The sequence below is a fragment of the Macaca mulatta genome, chromosome 9, assembly GCF_049350105.2.
Source record: "Macaca mulatta isolate MMU2019108-1 chromosome 9, T2T-MMU8v2.0, whole genome shotgun sequence".
Classification (NCBI taxonomy): domain Eukaryota; kingdom Metazoa; phylum Chordata; class Mammalia; order Primates; family Cercopithecidae; genus Macaca; species Macaca mulatta.
Window position 1 is genome coordinate 87,028,703 of NC_133414.1, and position 16,880 is coordinate 87,045,582.

Here is a 16,880-nt window from a genome sequence, read left to right on the forward strand (position 1 = left end):
ATTCCTGTACCATTAGCCAGTTCTGTTCCGCTCTCTGAGTGGGGAGACCTGTTGCTCATCTTGCCTTGGCCTCCCTCAACAAAATTAAAAATTGGCAGCATTTGTTAACCCATCAAATGTTTTTGAAATTTTACAATCTATTAAGTCTAAATTCTGGGAGCTATTGGATTATGGTGTCCTCAGTTGGGTTGAGTGGGTACTCAGGAAATAATTACTGAATGAATGATTCGATGAGACAGGAATTGTATCCCAGAAAACTAAGGGCTGAAATATCTACTACTTGTTTTGCTCGTTTTGATAGCTCTTGAAAGATGAATGCAGAGACAGGCTGAGGTCCCTAGACAGATGGTTAATTAGGAGATGGGATCCCTCTGGACTGCTCCATTGCTAACTAGGCAGCAGCCTGTCTACTTGAGTGGAGGCACTTTCTTTGATAGCATTAGTATATTAAAATAATGCTGTTGTCTTTGATAAAGTAGGGATTGTTATCAGCTATTAGTCAGTTGCTATCATTTGAAAGAGAACACACATAAAGGCCTCTTACCAGTTAGCTGATGGGACAAACAGGGACAGCAGAGACTCCCGTTTCTCCCCTCGCCCCCACTCTGGTGGGTGCTGTAGCATAGAGTGGATCTGTGGCCTAATTCATGAATGTTTACCAGCAACTAATTAAACTAATTTAGGAGCTCAATTAAGCACTAGCTGAAATTGAAGATGTGAAATAAGTCATGAATGTAATGAAGATTGAAGGAAACAAGTAACAGGATGTGCAGGAGAGTCATAATTGTGCCATTAAGATCAGATCAGATATTGCCAGAGAGCTTTGGTGCTTGACTTGATGAAGGCTCTTCTTTCTCAGATTAGATTAAAATTATGAAGAGCAGTGAGTGTGTGTGTGTGTGTGTGCACGTGCGTGCACTGGGTGGGGGGGGGTTCTCCTTTTTGATGGCTGTATTTAGCAGGAGATTAGTTGCTCAAATTCACCCTTTGGTTCAATAGAAGGAAATATAATGTAACTTAAAATGAAGTCAAAATCAATGTAATTTAAAACGTAATTTTGTGTGTACTGGAGTGTTGCATGGGAAGTTAGATGAGTGTGGTCTGGAAAAGAAATAGAAATCCAAGGATTGAAGGTTTTTGTCAAATAGGAGATAATCAATAAGTTCACAAATTTCCATATTAAAAATGGATCTCTACATTTATGAGATACACAATTATTTAGCAGTGGTTGAAAAAAAAGCACTCCTCATAGAGATTCATGCTTTCATATGGCTGAGTTAAGTGTGTGTGTATGTGTGTGTGTGTGTGTGTGGCTGTGGTGTGTGTAGTAGTAGTAGAGTCATAAAGTGCAGTAGTGGCTGGGCATGGTAGCTCATGCCTATAATCCCAGCACTTTGGGAGGCTGAGGCAGGAGAAGCGCTTGAGCCCAGGAATTTGAGACCAGCCTGGGCAACATAGTGAGACCCCATCTCTACTAATTTTTTTTTTTTTTAATTAACCAGGGATGATGATATGCACCTGTGGTCCCAGCTACTTCGGAGGCTGAGGTGGGAAGATTGCTTGAGCCCAGGAGGTTGAGGCTGCAGTGAGCAGTATTTGTGCCACTGCACTCCAGCCTGGGCAATAGATCAAGACTGTGTCTCAAGAAAAAAAAAAAGAGGAGTAGTAAGAGAAGAAGAAATCATGAGAGACAGGGGAGGGCAATCATTTGGCTAGGGGCAATCATGCTTGATGCAGCTCCATTTCTTGTTAGCACCTTGACTTCTTGCCACCTCTTGATGCCAACACTTTCTGCTTTCTGTAATTGGTGGAAACTCAGTTACTTTTGAAATGGGTGAAAAATGTTCATCTTGCTTTCTTCTTAGCAAGTTAAAGGTGGGGCTTGCGGGGGAAGTAGGGAAGACTGAGGTGGGGGAATGAGGTTGGTCTTGGGAAATGGCAAAATTTACATGAGGTGGAATGTGGCATAAGTAAAGGACGTGTATAAGTTAAGGTCTCTAGAAGTTCTGCAGGAGAGGATACCTTCAGGGTAACTGGTAAAGTCTTTGTAGAGTAGGGGACATTGAAGGATAGATAGGGTTTTGATAGGTAGGTATAGATGGGGGAACATTCCAGAAAGAAGAAAATAGCTCAAAGATGCCATGGCAGAAAATACAAGCCTATTTTGGGAATGGCAGGGGATTCAGTACAGCTGGAGATTAAATGGGTAGGTGGATGGAGTCCGGGTTACAAGAGGCACTGACTGACATGCTAACCTTATTTGGTTTGCAAGTAAACTCAATAACTCACTTAAGTACGAATGCCCATCTCCTGAAACTTTGCTTCCTAAGGTTTGAATGTTCATCAACAAAATTTTTCTAGAAGTAGAACACAACTGGACTACATTGCTAAGCCAAGTGTCGGTGTCTCAAAGGCAGGGCATGGCCAGCTTCACCAAAGCCGAGGCCGCTCATGTGTTTAATGTGTTCCAGAGATCCAAAGCACTTTGGAATTTTGCAATGTTTTGTGTGGTCATCGCTCTTTTTGTTTTTGTTTTAAATTTATCCATCCTTATTGCTGTGATGACTTTACAGGGTAAATGCGGCAGATTTTCTTTTCCATAAATGACCAAATCAAGATCCCCCATCTCACAGTCTTCTTACCCTGCTTCTGACACTTAATCCTGTTGAGAAGTGGGCTCTACTTTCACCTCAGACTGGCTTGTGACTGCAGTGGAAATGACACCAGGTAACTTCCAAGGCTATGTCATAAGAGGCCATGAAGCTTTCTCCTGGCTCTCTTGAGACACTCACCTTTGGAGCCCTTAATCACTATAGAGTCCCCATGAGTCTCCATGCTGTGAGGAAATCCAGGCCACACCTACCAGAAATGTGAGTAAAAAGTGTCTCTGAGTGATCCTTGGCCCGGAGGTCGAGTCACCTCAAGTCTTCAAGTCCTTCCTGCTGAAGTCTCAGGTATCACTGAACAGAGCAAGCTGTCCTCACTGTGACCTTTCTAAATCCTTGGCACACAGAATCAGTGAGCATAATAAAATAGTTGTGTATGCAGCTAGGTTTGGTGCAGTTTGTTATACAGTAGTAGCAGTAGAAATTTGTTCTGTATCACTGTTTATAATAGTAAATAGTGATGCTTTTTCCTGGCTCATTTCTTTCTGTTCAGGAGAATCAGTTTATCAGAGAGGAAAGAGGGAGTTATCAATAGTTGATAAGGCCCTGTTGGGTGGTTTACATATATTATCTCATTTAATCTTCCTAACAACACTATAGATAAATATTATCAACCTCACTGTTGAGAGAACTAAGAGAGGTTTAGTGATTTCCCCGAGTTAACACAGCTAGGGCACAGACCCAGGCTTCCCGGTGGCTCTATAGTTCAAAAGATTTTCCTCTCTAGGTTGGGTGAGAGACCCCTGCAGTGTCTTGTCATATGAACAGTGGATTCTGCCACGTAACCCACTTCCCCATCAGAGGGGGTACCTGCCAATCACCTAGGCCAGGAAGTGGGAGGGAAATGAAAAGAGAGGCATGGCCCCTGCCTTTTCAGCAGTGGTGATTATTTTAGGGGCTGGGCAGCTATAAGTCTCATGGAAAGATGAAAGCAACCCAAGGCAGTGTGTGATCTGGGGCTGTGGACTTTCACGGAGGGAGGGTGAGGGGAGGAGTCACTTTGGAGTCTTGGGCAAGTAGTCAGCCTCCTGGTGCTCTCCTTTCTGCACTGGTGGAAGTTCGGGTGACCGTATCTCTCCATTCTCCCTGATGGTCTTGGTTATTGGTTTATGCCTATTGTCCCAGTGAAATTATTTATTTTGCTTTTTTTATTTGTATAAATTTAAGGGGCAAGGCAGGGCACAGTGGCTCATGCCTATAATCTCAGCACTTTGGGAGGTCAAGGCGGGCCAATCACTTGATGCCAGGAGTTTGAGATCAGCCTGGCCCACAAAGCGAAACCCCGTCTCTACTGAAAATAGAAAAATTAGCTGGGCGTGATGGTGGGTGCCTGTAGTTCCAGCTACTCTGGAGGCCAAGGCAGGAGAATCACTTGGAACCGGGAGGTAGAGGTTGCAGTGAGCCAAGATCACGCCACTTCACTCCAGCCTGGGCAATGGAGCCAGACTCTGTCTCAATAAATAAATAAATAATTAATTAAAATTAAGGGTTACAAGTGCAATTTTGTTACATAGATATATTGCATAGTGGTGAAGTCTGGCTTTTAGGTGTATGTATCGCCTGAATAATTGTGATACCCATTGTACCCATCCCTCTCACCTGGCCTCCCTCCCGCCCTTCTGAGTCTCCAATGTCTGTCATTCCACACTCTATGTCCATGTGTACATGGCTGCCCCTACTGAAATTATTAATAGCACTTCCTTTTAGTCTCACAGGTGGCCTGTTTTGGATGATAAATTACATGGTTGCCCTAGGGTGGCACTTCCAAATTCAACTTTTTTTGAGGGAATAGGGTAAAGTGCTATTGAGGAGTCGTGTGAAATGGCATGAAGGCAGTGACTAATGGACCCAAACAAGTAGGAGGGTCTGTTGATTCAGTGAAAAACCTGTCTATTCACTGTATAACCAAAAAGTCAAACAGCAATTTTGTTCGATGTGAAAGTATGTTTATTGAATATCAATTGTATGCCACAATTAAACAGCTTTAAAATCTGAATTGACAAAAACAAACAATAAAACCTTCCCAACAAAGTAAACAAACCACAATTGAATCAGTCATCTAACCTGATCTGACTGATTTGTGTCTGGCCAAAATGGCTAGGACAGTCCCTATCTCTCTTGAGGAAAATGAGGGTGAGTCTAATATGAAAGTCAGACTGCATTTCTCAAATGTATGGTTCAGAAACCATGGGTTTCAGCCGTGCTTGGTCAGCGTGGAGGAGAAGGGTTAAGAAGGCAGTTGCTGGGCCTCCATCCCAGCCTGTAAAATCATTCTCAGGGGGTAGGCCCAGAACTCAGCATTTTTAGCAAGTTTCTAGGTAATCTGGGCAATGAGCCAAGATTGTGCCACCGCACTCCAACCTGGGCAACAGAGCGAGATGCCATCTCAAAATAATAATAATAATAATAATAATTACAAATAAATAAATAAATAAAATTGTGAATTCATTTAGAACTTGAGCCAGAGGCAGTGTTAACCTCAGCACTGTGGAAAGAAGATGAAGTTGGTCTTAATTTCAAACCACTTCCTCATATAAACCATTCGCTAACCCACCAGGATGAGGCAAGAGTCACATTATTTTGTTATAAGAAAAGGAGATATGTTTAAACATCAATGTTTTTCTCATTATCGCCTCTGCCATTGGGATTAATCTCATAGTGAATTTGCCAAGTGCTCTTTAATGTTTAGAAATTTCAGGAAAAAAAGAGCTATGTTGCTTAGAGTTTGGTCCATTCTGGCCAGCTCTAACAAAGTTAGGCAAAGGGGAGAGTGGTACCATGGTTTTCTGCAAATTCGTGATGATGAAGATTAAATATCTCACTTTCTCTGGCTATTTGTGCTTGTGCAAACAGAACTTTGCAACAGAATGAAGGAGCCGAGATTTTAGAGCTGAAATAGATTTTTTAAAAATAGATTTCTGAGATGATCCAGGCTTCTTATTGCATAGACGGATAAACTGAGGCCCAGCAAAAGGAAATGGCTGGAATAAATCCTGACTTTGCTGCTTCCTGTGTGTGTAATAGACAGACAAGTCACTTACTTGTCACTTGCCATCTCTGAAATGCAGGATAATAACAATGCCTATTTTTTGTGTGGTTTTAGGGAAGAGTGAATGCAAAAGAGCATGAATGGGAAGCATTGAGCCCAGCACTGGACACCCATGTTCGTCCTCCTTGCCTAGGTTCTGTCTACCATTATTATTAGCTAAGGTCATGGAGCTTGTTGAAGACAGAGCCAGGCCTGGACACAGACCTCCAGACTCCCCTGCATTTTCCAGAGTGTAGATTTCAGTGGTATTCGTGGAGTTCCAGAGCTTAGTCACACAAGGTATCTGTGTGTCTCCAGATAGGCAAATGCTATTTTAAGACCTTCTTTCATAAGCGCCCCGGGACAATGAGCTCTGGCTGGGTGCCTCCAGCCGCACAGTCTGTTCTCAGGGGCGGGTAGTCTCTGTGCTCTGTGTCTGTCTGTCTGTGCCCCAGAGTGCCCTGTGTATCTGGCCCCCTCTCTGCTCCTAAGCCACATGGTGGGTGAATAGGGGGCTGAGGTCTAAGATGCCCAAGCTACTTTTAGGAGCGTGTCCCTTAGCACGCTCCTGGTGAGATGAGCAAATGGGTGCCAAAGGCAAACTGCCTGTTCCCACTAATTACTGGCTGTGAGGCTTAAGTAAGGTATTGGCCCCTAAAAACTCCTCATTTTCCTTATTTGTCAGGTCTGTAACAAGCATGCCCACCTCACAGGGTTGTTTTGAAGGTCAGTGTGGAGACTCACACAAAGCAAAGAGCCTGGCCCACAGTCTACAAATGGTAGCTTATTGCTTACTTTTAATGAGGCTTTATGACTTTAGAGGGGAATTAGGATATAGAGAACTTCTTGATGGAAGAAACAAGCATCGGAACAGAGAGTTGTAATTTATAACAAGTAATGCAGTAGTGTTTTGAATAATCATAGAAAGGGAAGACTGAAATTGAGAATTGGTTGAAGATATTGTGTGGCCATACAAACTCAGAGAAATTGGCGATCACTCTAAAAAGAAAAAATAGAAGTGCTTTCTATATTTCCCATTCCCGCTTCACGAGTTCCTCCCCTTCTCCCACACCCACTTTCTCCCTCAGAGTTTGTTATGGCTGTTTAAGTAACTGGTATAAAAGTAAATATACCAAAACTTTCTATCCATGTTTGTAAGCCTACGATGCAGGAACTTTGAAAGAAGTTTTAATTAACATTAAATTACCCCAATGGGATTCATTCACATTTATACTAGTCATCAGCTCCTGGAAGGTAATGGCCAAGAACTGTTCCTCTTTGCCTTTCTCCCAGCACCAGCATGCAGTATAAATGTGAGCAATGTTAGTTGACTGACTGACTGACTCACTCACTCACTCACTGACTATGGAACTTACCAGGTATTTGGAACAACATCGGAACAAGGGCCTGAAAACTTGGTCTTCTCTTTCCAACCCTATTTTGACACCTGTCTCCTTCCCTTGTGTTGGGATTCTGACTCTGGAATTGATTACCTGATGATCTTGGATCATGATTTAGCCTCAGTTCCTGCAGTTGGAAAATGGGGACATGATTAGTCCTTTGTAAAGGCTAAGATGGCATGTGTGAGAGCCAGTGGTCACTGAAGGCTTGTGGTTCTGGCTGTTGCCCAGTGCCCTCTCTGCGGTCCCTGGGTGCCCATTACCATCTGCTGAGCTGCCCACTGAGGCCTGCTGTCCTAAGGCAAGGCCCTACGGTACACTCAAGCTCCTCTGATCTTTCTACACTTCTTTCCTTCGATTTCCATATCAAGATTTACCTCTTCTGTATCCTGTTTCTTCAGAACTTGACTTTCTACTAAATAGGAAAAAATCATCCCTATTCATTCATTAATGGATACTGATGGGTTAGAAAAGACCCCTCCAAGCCCCCAGCAAGTGTTTAACCTGAAGGGCAGCTCACACAAGGGAGGCTGCTGGCACTCAGAGATTTACAATCTGAAAGGTGTCCTAGAGAGATCATCTCGTGGGATGGCTTTCAAACTTTTTTCCAAATAAAACGTAATTCATAAACCTGCCTATAAAATACAAAGGGGTCTACTTTGATTGAGAGGAGGTGGGTAGCACCTCCCTGCTTGGTTTTCCCCAACCTGAAGGCCCTAGAGTGCTGGCACAGAACTCCACTGATTCTAGGCCAACCCTCTGGCCTTACAGAAGAGAAACCAAGGCACAGAGAGAGGAAGGGACCTCGGACTCCACAGACAGGTGGTTACTAGACTGGGGTTGGGGCCCAAGTCACCTGTGCCCTGGTCCTTGCCTTCCATTCTGACAAACGTGCCTGCAAGAAGCAGCAGCCAGAGAAGAAAGAGGTTGTTTCTGATGACTCATGGAAGTTGCTCATCTAAAGGCAAAGCTAGTATGGTGTTTTTTTTTTTTTTTTTTTTCCCCCTAAGCCCCTGGGTGACTCCAGACAGAGATAATAAGAGACAAAACCTTTTACCTCTAAGCTACCTTTTTGAATGTAGTACAGGATGTTAGTTACTCAAGGTCATTATTGTGTGATGGGTTATCAAAGGCCTATGTGAAATGTGTGGGATTTTTATGAGGTTGTTTTTATTATAGTAAAATGTTTAAAGGCCCCTTATGTACAAAGTGCTTTGAAAGCTCTAATAGGGCCCCATAATCACCCACATAATTATGAAGGTCAAATTGTGCTGGACAAACTTGAGAGCTATTTTTGACCACATTAGTGGATGAACAGAACAGAATATTAAAAATGTTTTGTTGTTGTTACTGTTGTCCCTTTTAGCCTTCTGGGTACAACAAAATCTCTCTTGGAGCTGGAGGAAACTACCGCTCTGGTATATTTTCCGACTTTTGTAAATCTAAGGAGGTTTTCTTTTCCTGGGTTCCACACATAGGATAGACAGGCTATACATTAGGTTTTGGAGGAAAGAGTTGGCCATAGTGAGTATTCAGGTCTGCTTGCTAAGGAAACTTGCTTCAGCTTATTTTCGTTCCCGTCCCCCATTGCCCCACGGTCAACAGATGCCCGTCTGGTGCAGGCCTGGGTCTCACCGGATGTCCTTCTATAGCGATGCCTGCCGCTTTCACTGGCCATCCTTAATTTTCCATCTTACACTAGGAAACTGCGATGTAAGAAAAACAATGGACTGTTTCCTTCCTCTTTCTTTAAACCAAGAGGCTGAAAGGAAGGCTTCGTATTCATTACTCACAGGCCAGACTTGGGGATAAAGGTCGCTGAAGTTCAAACGAAACAAAAGTTAAAGTCCACAGCTCTCAGTGAGTTCCCAGCCCAGCTGGGGTCACGATGACACTGATCCCCTCACTGAGTCCTCATGTTAACCCAAGACTTGCCTCAAGCTTTGTAAGTATTTTGGGTAAACATTTGGAATCTGAGCTTGCTAAAAAGAACTCAAGATTATGGGCATGAGGAGGGGAAAGAAGTGGCACAAAGCAGTCTCCATTTGGGGACAGTCTTCCCTTCTAGGACCTTGGCCTCCAGGCTTTCTGGGAGCCTGTCATTATTATTGGTGGTGACAGGTGCATTTCTTAGAATCCTAACTTAAGAGCATTCTTGCTAAGCAGCTAAGATGTTTTTTTCCTGTCATTTCAAAAATGTTCTCTCTGAAATATCCTTTTGCTGTGGCCTATTTTCCTGTAGCAAGACTATCTGTGGCCAGAAAACCCTCATGTGGTGAGTGGTCTAGATGTCCCATCCAGCCACGTTGCCTCATCACGCGGAAAGGGAGAAGGAAACCTACCCCTTTAACGCCAGGGTTCCGCTCTGTGCTATTTATGCTAAAAAGCAGCTGTCATGATTTTTACCAGCCAGGCCTCCCTGTTGGACTTGAAATCCACATGGAAGAGCCTGATGTCACAAAGCAACAGAAATGTGATAGTGGGGGCACAAAGGAAGGTGTTATGAGAAGTTCCACCAGCAGCACAGAGAGATCTGGTAAACCCTGCACGGGCAACAGGCCGAGCTGCACTAGGACTTCAGGGGTCCTAGGCACTTTTGCCATGGTAGACCTTCTTCTTCATAAAGATAAATAAATACGTAATTCTATTTTATGGCTACGTTGGTATACAGACAAATGTGTTCGTGTTATGCCACAATATTTCCTTCCACCTGAAAGCTCATTTTTTTCTTCTTCTTTTAAAAGAAATTAAAACACTTTTCATGGGCACTGTAAAAGTGTTGTGGGATGTGAGCACTGCATCTGCCGTACCTAATGGATAAGTTGACCCTGTCAAAAGGAAGCCATCCCTGTCCTCGGTACAATTTGAAGAAATGGGATATTTATGAGTTAGGGCAGTTTCATTCTCTAAAAGGCAATGCATGTTACAGATGGGTTTGGTTCACAAAATGTGAAAGGTTAATTAGATGTATATACAAATCCACAAATCAAAATCTCCCAATTAGCAATAGGTTTATATGCAAGGACTTTGATGTTCCAAAGTAAATTTTAAAGCTTTGGTTTGGTGCAGTAAAACCCAGAGGGTTATAGATACTGAGATGGTATGGCCTTGGGTCAGGATCCTGGCTCCATATCCACACACAGACAGACTACTCAATTGCTTGGGTAGGTTATTTTATTCTGTGATTCTGTTTCTTTCTCTAAAAATGAGAGGTAACAATAGCTACCTCGTGAGGTTGCTGGGAGGATGAAATGAAGACATGTTAGTAAAGCACTTAGTATAATGCCTAGGATATTGTAAATTTTCAGTAAGTGTTGTTAAAATTGCCATTATTTTCATCATTAAGAAGTGTTGTTATTCTTTTCAACAGGTGGAGGAACTCAGGCTCCTCCATTATTTTGCTGGACAATTCTTTTGCTAAGTTTAGACAGGTGATGAGTAGATAAAAAGAAGCCTTTATCAGAGGTTAGAATAGCACATAAAGAGGATTGGGAAGTAACACAGAAGATTCAAGGAACATTAAAATACACACCCTGGCCTCAAGAAGAGTACTGGAGACAAGACACACCCAGAAGGCTCAGAAACAGGAGAAAGGGCAACAGGCAAGCTCGGGGAGTACTGACAAGGGAAGGACCACACGGGTGCTGAAGGAAGCCATCCCTGACAACTGGGCTCAGCTCAGTAGGTGATGACTTCTCTTGGGCATTTCCAGGGGGAGAAATTGCTTCAGACTTTTCACTCGAGAGCACCTATCACATTCTTTTGAGAAGTGCCAAATCATACCTTGGAAAAAATACCATGTTTTAACCAAATGAGGAGCGAAAGTGGTTTGGTCTTGCCCCCACAACACTGGTAGTCTCTAGCTGATGGAATCTAAGACTGCTGCATTTGGCTAAAAACAGGACAGAAAAAGCAGCAAAAACACAAACTCAGAGGGTATTTGACCATTCTAACAGTACCAGCAATGATAACAATATTAGATTCCTCAAGGATGGAGAACCTGAAATACCATTTGACCCAGCAATCCCATTACTGGGTATATACCCAAAGGAATATAAATCATTCTGTTATAAAGATATATGATATGCACACGTATGTTTATTGCAGCACTATTCACAATAGCAAAGAAATGGAATCAACCCAAATGCCTATCAATGATAGACTGGATAAAGAAAATGTGGTACATATACACCATGGACTATTATGTAGCCATAAAAAAGGAATGATATCATATTCTTTGCAGGCACATGGATGGAGCTGGACGTCATTATCCTCGGCAAACTAATGCAGGAACAGAAAACCAAACACCACATGTTCTCATTCATAAGCGGGAGCTGAACTATGAGAACACATGGACACAAGGAGGGGAACTACACATACTAGGGCCTCTCGGGGTGGGGGTTTGGGGAGGGAAAGCATCAGGATAAAGAGCTAATGCCTACGGGGCTTAATACCTAGGTTATGGGTTGATAGGTGCCACAGATCACCATGGCTCACGTTGACCTGTGTAACAAATCTGCAGGTCCTGCACACATACCCCAGAACTTAAAATAAATTAAATTAAATTTTAAAAAGAACACCCCACAGAGTGCTTTTAACTGTAAAAAATTTTATGTTTTTGTGTTTCACCATTGAAAGTATATGCTATATGGCGATTCCAACTACAATTTTCATTTCAAGGGGCGGAAACTGAACTTGATTGATCTCAGTCATACAGCTAAGTTTTGGGTCTTCAAGAGTGGAGATTAGATCTACTAATGTTTTCTTGGTTGAATTATCAAGAAATCTTCATGTTGATCATAATAATAATAGCATAAGAGTATCTATTGTGCCTCTACTATTTTTTGACACTGTGCCAAACCCTTGATATGTATTGTTTCTCACAATTACCTTTTAAGGTGAGGCTTCTCAGTCCCATTTATAGTTGAAGAAACTCAGATTCTCAGAAGTCAAGGCATTTATTCCAGATCCTGTTGCTAATAAGTTGAGATCTTACTGAAGGTCTATCTGACTTCATGACTCAAGTTCTTTTCTCTATACCCCATCCTTGTTAGTTAATGGGGTTTGAGTGGCTATGATTTTACTTTGATCTTTAATGAATATTGACCCATCTGATAAGCAAGTGAAGATTTTTCTAAAATAATACCGAGCTACTCCAGAAAGATGCCTTTGAAAATAGAAATCAGCCATGCATGGGGGTGCATGCCTATAATCCCAGCTACTCAGGAGGTTGAAAAACGAAAGTCGCTTGAACCTGGGAGGTGGAGGTTGCAGTGAGCCAAGATCGCACCACCGCACTCCAGCCTGGGTGACAGAGTGAGACCCTGTCTCAAAAAAAAAAAAAAAAAAGAAAGAAAGAAAGGAAAAGAAAAAGAAAAAGAAAACAGAACTTAGTATTGTTGATACAAATGAACCAAAGTATAGATTTTTCAGAGATTGGCTGAGGTGCAGGACGAACAAAATCAATCTTTCCCTCCCACTTGGTCACAGTAAGACTGTGTATGTGTTCTGGAGGACTTAGGTCTTAAAGGTCTGTGCTAGACGAGGTCAGCCTTTGTTCTGACCTTGAGATGAGATGAGCCTTCAGGCTGAGCCCAAGTGAGGAAGTCATTGCTCCTCGTAATTCTGCAGGATGTTTGTTTTTACAGTTCTCCACAAGATCCTCTGAAACGCCAACCTCTCTGCTGTACATCCTTTTAACCAGGAGCTTTCAATGTGGATACTGCTGAGTATGACACTCCCTCTCCTTCAGAGCAAGATCAGATTGCAAATGGTGGGAGACAAGTTATGAATTAGTCTTTTATGTGGAACACAGTTCACAAGTCTGGACCTCAACCTTGTCCCCATTTTAAAGGATTTATTGAGCACAATGACTTGCCTATATATGAAAATAGCCCTCAGTTCCTGCCATAGTGATTTTTCACATTGCCTTTGTGAGCTTAAACGCCTTTGAAGATCATGGGTTTGATAAATGAACAAGATACAACAACTTTTGAGAAGTAGAGTTTTCTAAGAGCATCCCAAGTCAAGTTTAAAGTTTTGAGAGGATGCCACACTAACTCTCTCTAAGTATACAGAAGCATTGTGTTATAAATGCAGCAGGCCATTTATTAATGTTTGGTATTAGCTAATTGGAAAACACCTAAGTTATAAGTAGTCACCCCCGCAGTTCAGGGTTGATTAAACAACCCATGACACTTTTTCCCTCTAGCCTGCCTTAGGAATAATTATAACGACTTGCCCATCATCTTGAGTTAATTATTCCTCATTTTTTTCTAGTGTTCCGCTCTGCAAATGTCCTAAAACATCTCACCATGTTGCACTATTCTTCTCTTATATTTCACAATGGACACATATAACCAGGAACGTTTAAGCAATAGTTGGTTTCGTTTGATTCTTTCAAAGGAATAGATAAATCATCACGCTACATGATGAGAGAGGAAATGACAGTTTTTATCTTTTATTCAGGTAGCCTAAATTTACATGAGACCACAAAAAGTTCCTGACAGGATGTTATTGATTGCGTTTACCCAGTTGGGGCTTGAGATGGGTCTTCCTGCCACATCGCAGGGCACCCTCTTCTTTTCATTCCTGCCTGCAGATCAAATCCCAGATCTTCCAATTCTCACGAATTTTCAGAATAGAGATTTCAGGCCCCTTGGCAGATTTCCTATTATTCTTAATTCAGCTTCCTTCTCTCTGTGCCAATCAGTAACAATATCCTCTCTTGTTGGATGCTGTGAATGACAGCCCTATGGAACTAAGTGAAGGGCAAATATTCACTGTAATAACTAAGTCATTGAGTAACAGACCTTCTTATAAATTATTTGTGTATATTAGCACATTTAATCCTCACTGCAACTTTAGGAGGGAGGGACTATTTTAACCTTATTTTACAGGTGAGGAACCTGAAACACACTTACCTAGTACAAAGGCCTGCCTTCGCTCCTCCCTTTCTTCCTCCTTTCCTCCCTCCTGCCACCCATCCTTCTTCCATCCGACGAGTTCCTTCCTTCCCTCCCTCCCTCCCTCCCTTCCTTCCGTCATTCCCTCCTTCCTTCCTTCCTCTTTCTTTTTCTTTCCTCTCTCTCCCTCCCTCTGTTTCTCCCTTTTCACTCCTTCTCTCCTCTCTCCCTCCCTCCCTTCCTTTCCTATTTTCCTCCTTCCTTCCATACTTCCATTCTTCCTTTCTTCCCCTCCTTCTTCCTTCCTTCTCTCCTGCTTCCCTCCTTCCTGTCTCCCCTTCTTCCTTCCTTCCATCCAAGCCAAAAATGTGAATTGAGCACTTGGTGTGTACTTCAGTATTGTGGGCACTGAAGATGGCAATGAACAAAACAAAGTCCCTGCCTCCATGGAGCTTAACCACTGTCCTATAGCACCCCAAATTACCTGTCTCCCCTAAGGAGCCCTCCCAGATAAGTCCCACCCAGTTTCTAACCTACCTGCATAATCTCAACTCTTCTTCCATTTCACAGGACTCTTAAGTAGTTTAAAAATCCAAAGTTTCATAGTTTAGCTAATGTGCCTGCTTTGAAACTTTTAAGTGCCAATAGACAATGTACCTTAGGCACCTTGGTGCACTGTCTTAGCTTCTGGGGATGATCACAAAATTCAATATAACTGCTATTTTCTAGACTGTCTATGTTACAATGAGAGAGAGAGAGATACCTGGGAAAATGATTGGACCCATTTCCAAAAGAGGTTTTATTATATTGTATCTGATGAGAACATTAAAAAAACAGTTTATTTTTCATCAAAAATGGTCATGAAGCCAATTTATGATTTCCTGAATGAAGTTTGCAATTTAGGAGTGGAGCATTTAACCCCAAAATCCATGGACCATGGTAGCTTTAGACATCAGCCTGAACTTTATTAAAACATTCAAACCTAGGGAAATTTCTAGATATTTTAACTGCAATCAAGTAAGCTCACTCTTTTCTCCTTAACTTTCCTTTGTTATAATTCCACTCCTGTCAAGTGTTGCAGGGACAACCATAGGTTGGTTTGTTGTTTTGATCTGACTGAGAGAAAGTGCAATGGGGGATAGACTTAGTATGGTTTAAAAGGGACACATTTATATGGCTTTTAGTCACTTCTATGTTATTGCAGGTTATCCTGGCATAAATATGTGTATTAGTGCATTCTCACTCTCCCATAAAGAACTACCTGAGACTGGATAATCTATAAGGGAAAGAGATTTCATTGACTCACAGTTCCTCATGGTTGGGGAGGCCTCAGGAAACTTAAAATCGTGGTGGCAGGCAAGAGAGAGCAAATGAGTGAAGGGGGAAGAGCCCCTAATAAAACCATCAGATCTCATGAGAACTCACTCACCATCATGAAAATAGTATGGGAGAAACCACCCCCATAATCCAATCACCTCCCACCAGATCCTGCCCTTGACACACGTGGATTGTAATGATTACAATTTGAGATGAGATTTGGGTGGGGGCACAGAGCCAAACCATGTCAGTATGTCTTCCAGGAACATTTCTATTTTCCAATGTGCCAACTCACTTGGCATCATAACACAAGGATTTAGGGCAGAGGTTCTGTCTTAATACTGGTGTATCTGATGGTCTCCAGCACTGGAAGTACATAAATTGAAGAGAAGAAACAAGGATTAAAATATACAGAGTTGAAAGCTAGTCTGTGCACAATGTTTCCAAATATTACAGCTCTTATGTGGCAGAAACTTTACTGAGATTTTCCCAAAATTGGCAATAATCCTAAAAGTACACATGACATTACCATCAATAATGAGAACACTATTGATGAAATATGTTGGAAGAAAGGTATTTATCTTTGTGCTCTCTATTACAAAATTATAAAATCATTGTCATAGAAAGGGGTGATAAGAGTATACAGCCAAAAAAGTAAAAATAAATATTATATACTTATGTCAGGCAGTTTATTAATAAAAAGTAGTAAGTTCTCTTTTTGGATTTTGTTACATTTATGGTATTTAACATTTGCAATTTGTTGTGATTTATTTTGTAATTTTTAATAAATGGTTACTTTTGTGCCTAATTCGATTTGTGATTTTGTGTTCTTCAAGAAGACCCCCAAAATTATGTTTTTGTCCTTTCAAAGCCTGAATCCACCTTATCCAAGAACAATTTGATGTAATACAAAGCAAAGTAAAATGTCTGTCTGTGTGTGTGTGTGTGAATGTGTGTGTGTGTGTGTGAGCGAGAGAGAGAGAGAGAGAGAGAAAGAGACTCACCACCTTGGACTGCTCCTGAACCAGTCAGTCATTAAGATTTTTCATGTCAAATATAAGAGAACACTAAAAGCTGAAGACAATGTCCTACATCCTGTCTTTATCATTTAAAATATCAGTGTCACTGCATCTTGCATGCTAAAATATGATCTTTTCTTTGCTCTTTGTATCGGTTAGGATAAATTACTAGTGCTGTGGCAAAGAGCCCCTACATGTTGGAGGTTTTCACATTCAAGCTTTATTTTTCACTCTTGTCACAGACTACTGCTACTCCATGCAGTTACTCAGGGACCCTTATTCTTTCCATCTAGTGTTCTCCACTGGCTTCTCTGTACCTGGATTAGAGAAAGACGGGATTACAGAAAGCTCATGGCTGATGGTGATCATGGAAACAAGGCGGGAAAGTGGCATGCCTCATTTCTTCCCACAATTCATTGTGCATAACTCAGTCATATTGTCTTAACTAGGAAAGCAGAGAAATTTCTAGAAATTCCTAGAAGAAGAGAAATATGCATATAAGTGAGTAGTAGCAGTCTCTCCCATAGCCTTCAATAGATATGTAA

General features: G+C 41.8%; 1 long non-coding RNA gene across 1 annotated transcript; it reads left to right on the forward strand.

Moving 5' to 3' along the window:
* Nucleotides 1–8,081: 8,081 nt before the first annotated feature.
* Nucleotides 8,082–16,124, forward strand: LOC144331019 (uncharacterized). Its single transcript, XR_013397847.1, has 2 exons — nucleotides 8,082–10,775; nucleotides 11,338–16,124. It is a non-coding gene; the product is annotated as an uncharacterized LOC144331019 (long non-coding RNA).
* The last annotated feature ends 756 nt before the right edge of the window (nucleotides 16,125–16,880 follow it).